General features: G+C 39.5%; 1 non-coding gene across 1 annotated transcript; it reads left to right on the forward strand.

The window, feature by feature from the left end:
• Positions 1-4,082: 4,082 nt before the first annotated feature.
• LOC145954015 (small nucleolar RNA R71) lies at positions 4,083-4,188 on the forward strand. Its single transcript, XR_014431226.1, has one exon. It is a non-coding gene; the product is annotated as a small nucleolar RNA R71 (small nucleolar RNA).
• The last annotated feature ends 250 nt before the right edge of the window (positions 4,189-4,438 follow it).

A 4,438-nucleotide genomic window follows, 5' to 3' on the forward strand; every position in this document is an offset into this window, starting at 1 on the left:
ACCTGCAAAAAATATTTTTCTTCAAAAATTTTATGACAGTTCTGGCATCAGCTTTTTGCGCAGCACTAGCCTCCACCCATTTTGAAACGTAATCCACTGCCACAAGGATATACTCATTCCCAAAAGATGATGGCAAAGGCCCAATGAAATCAATTCCCCAACAATCAAAGATTTCCACTTCTAAGATGTTTTGCAGGGGTAACTCATGTCTCTTGGAAACTGTCCCTGTTCTTTGACACTTATCACAGCTCTTGCAATGTTCATAGGCATCTCTGAACAAAGTTGGCCAATAAAATCCAGATTGGAGGATCTTTGCTGCTGTTCTTTCCCCATTGTAATGTCCACCATAGGGCGAGTTATGACAATGCCAGAGAATATCTCTAATCTCAGCCCCAAATACACATCTTCTTAGCAAACCATCAGCACCTATCTTGAACAAATACGGATCATCCCAGACATAGTGATGAGAATCTCTGAAGAACTTCTTCTTTTGTTGCCAGTTGTATTCTTCTGGAATAACCCCTGCTGCTTTGTAATTTGCCATATCTGCAAACCAGGGTCTTTCACTTACGGCAAACAACTTCTCATCTGGAAATTCTTCTAATATTTCTTTTTCTTGATTGGTCACCTCCTCATTGACAAGTCTGGATAGGTGATCAGCAACGTGGTTCTCACACCCCTTTTTGTCCTTGATTTCTAAATCAAATTCTTGTAGTAGAAGAATCCACCGAATCAATCTTGGCTTTGAATCTGCCTTTGTCAACAAATACTTGATAGCAGCATGGTCAGTATAAACAATGATCTTTGAACCCACAAGGTAAGAACGAAATTTTTCTAGTGCATACACTATGGCAAGTAACTCTTTTTCAGTTGTTACATAGTTGATTTGATTTTCATTCAGCACCTTACTTGCATAGTGAATAACATGAAAAATTTTGTCCTTCCTTTGGCCCAAAGCAGCTCCTATAGCATAATCACTTGCATCACACATTAATTCAAAATTAAGTTTCCAATCTGGAGCAGTGATTATAGGAGCTGAAACAAGCTTGGTTTTTAACAATTCAAAGGCATGTAAACAATCATGATCAAAATCAAACTTGTTATTTTTAATAAGAAGGTTACTAAGAGGCTTAGCTATCTTGGAGAAATCTTTGATAAATCTTCTGTAAAATCCTGCATGTCCCAAGAAACTTCTAATCCCCTTCACATTGATTGGAGGTGGCAACTTTGAGATGATATCAACCTTTGCTGGATCTACCTCTATACCCTTATGAGAGACTTTGTGGCCAAGAACAATGCCTTCTCTGACCATGAAATGACATTTCTCCCAGTTTAGCACCAAGTTAGTCTCTACACACCGCTTGAGTACAGTGCTGAGATTGTTAAGACAAACTTCAAAAGATGGGCCAAACACAGAAAAATCATCCATGAAAATTTCTATGCATTGTTCCACCAAATCAGAGAAGATTGCAAACATAGAACGTTGAAAGGTAGCTGGTGCATTACATAACCCAAATGGCATCTTCCTGTATGCGAATACACCAAAGGGACAAGTAAAAGCTGTCTTCTCTTGGTCTTCCGGATCCACAACAATCTGATTGTATCCTGAATAACCATCCAGAAAACAATAATAAGCTTGCCCTGCTAACCTTTCAAGCATTTGATCCATGAAAGGCAATGGGTAATGGTCTTTTCTTGTGGCTTGGTTCAACTTCCTGTAGTCTATGCACATCCTCCACCCAGTCACAGTACGAGTGGGAATCAATTCATTCTTCTCATTATAAATCACAGTCATACCTCCTTTCTTAGGCACAACTTGCACAGGACTAACCCAAGCACTGTCAGAAATTGGATATATCATACCAGCTTCAAGTAACTTGGTAACTTCCTTTCTCACCACCTCTTTCATAGTTGGATTCAAGCGTCTTTGAGGTTGTGCTACTGGCTTGTAATCCTGTTCCATATGAATCTTGTGCATACAATAGGCAGGACTGATTCCTTTCAAATCAGATAGGGTCCAACCAATAGCACCTTCATTGGCTTTTATCACTTGAATCAAACTCTCCTCTTGCTCTTTTGAAAGTTGGCTGCTGATTATGATTGGTTTCCCACCATTCTCTTCTAAGAAAACATACTTTAACTGTGGTGGCAATTGTTTCAATTCCAGCTTCACTATTTGATCTTTCACCTCCTTTCTTAACTCTTCCTTTGATTGAACATTGGTTGATGAGCTTTCACCTTTGTTCAATGCATCAATCACATCCTGGACTTCCTTATCTATAACTTTATCCAAATCATCATCAAACATAGACAAAGCTTTTTCCAATGTTGATGAATTCTTGAAATTGCTTTGAGTTTCCAAGTACACATTATCTAACACATCAATTCTGAAACAATCCTTATTGCCTTTAGGAAACTTCATTGCTTCAAAAACATTGAAATTCACCTCTTCATCTTGAACTCTCACCTTCAGCTTTCCATCATCCATGTCTATGATAACTCTAGCTGTCTTCATGAAGGGTCTGCCCAGAATCAATGGAACCTCCACATCTTCTTCCATGTCCATCACTACAAAATCAACTGGGAACATGAACTTATCAACCTTCACGATCATATCTTCCACTATACCATATGGAAGCTTGATGGATCTATCTGCCAATTGCAAGGTCATCCTTGTGGGTCGTACCTCTACATCTCCAATCTTCTTCAGCATAGATAATGGCATTAAATTGATACTGGCTCCAAGATCTAATAGTGCCTTACCCACTGAAAGATTACCAATTGATACAGGGAGAGTGAAACTACCCGGATCTCTGGATTTTTGAGGCAAAGATTTTTGTATGATGGCACTACACCCAGCCTCAAGCTCCACAGTTTTTTCTTCAAGAATTCTTCTCTTCTTAGTCAAGAGATCCTTCATGAACCGAGCATAAGTAGGCATTTGTTCCATGGCTTCAGTGAAGGGAATATTTATCTGGAGCTTCTTGATGATGTCCAGAAACCTTGCAAATTGTCTTTCCTTCTCTTTCTTAGATGGGGCATGAGGGTAAGGTAAGTCTTTAATAGGAACAGTGGAAATGACTTCCTTGCCCTTCTTTTTATTTTTCTCCTTCTCAACTTCATTCTTCTCTTTTATTTTCTCACTATCTACACCCTCATTTTTATTGCTTTCTCCCTCATTCTTCTCAATCTCTTCCTCAACCCCCCTCAATTCAACATTTTCTTTCTTTTCATTTTTCTCACTTACCCCAACATCACCACCTACCACCTTTCCACTTCTTGTTGTTATGGCTTGGCAATACTCCTTGGGGTTGGTCTTGGTGTTGGCTGAAAATGGGCCTTTAGACATGTCAGCTAATTGTTTAGCTAGCTGACCCACCTGCACCTCCAAGTTCTTGATGGATGCCTCTGTATTCTTCTGGTTGTTCATAGATACCTGCATGAACTGGTTCAGAGTATCCTCCAACTTGCTGGTTCTTTCATGCATAGAAGGATAAGCAGGCTGGTGTTGTTGTTGTTGTTGTGGTGGTGGCCTATTGGATGGTCCAACTTCATTCCTCCATCCATAACCTTGGTTGTTATTGTTGCTTCTCCAACCTTGATTTCCCTGCATATAATTGTTAGTGTTATAATTACGGGAATTAAAATTACCTCCTTGTTGTTGGTTCCCCACATAGTTGACCTCTTCTTCATTTGGAATTTCTGAACAGTGACCATTGGGATGATCTCCTCCACAAAAATCACATTTTAAGGAAGGATTTTGTTGGGTTGAAGAAGAAGCAATAACATGAAGCTGTTGTGGAATCTTGGCCATCTGTTTAGTCAATGCTTCGATCTGTTGAGATAGCAGTTTGTTCTGAGCAAGGATTGCATCATTAGTGTTAAGATCAAGAACTCCTCTTCTATGAGATTGATGTCTTCCATGCTCTGCTTGGTGATCAGAAGATGCCAAAGACTCTATAATTTGAGTGGCTTCTTCTGGACTCACGGTCATCATGGTGCCACCAGCTGCTGCATCCAATAACATCTTCACCTCAGGTTTGATTCCATTGACAAAGAAATTAAGTTGAGCTATATCTTCAAACCCATGGTTAGGACATTTTCTGAGCAATGACTTAAATCTCTCCCAGGCTTCACAGAATGGTTCATCTGCACCTTGCCTGAAAGTAGTGATTTCTGACTTGGCCTTAATATACTTGGATGAAGGATAGAATCGGTTCACAAACTTATTTTCCACATCACCCCAGCTTGTTAAACTTTGATTTGGGTGAGATTGTAACCAAACTTTAGCTTTTCCTGTCAAAGAAAATGGAAACAACCTCAAATATACAGCTTCCTCATCAGCCTTAGGAATTCCCATAGTTCCACATAACTCATAGAAATTTGATAGGTGTGAGTATGGGTCTTCATGATCAAGGCCAGCAAATTGTTGTGAGCT

This window comes from Cajanus cajan, chromosome 1, assembly GCF_000230855.2.
Source record: "Cajanus cajan strain Asha chromosome 1, NIPB_CcT2T_4, whole genome shotgun sequence".
Classification (NCBI taxonomy): domain Eukaryota; kingdom Viridiplantae; phylum Streptophyta; class Magnoliopsida; order Fabales; family Fabaceae; genus Cajanus; species Cajanus cajan.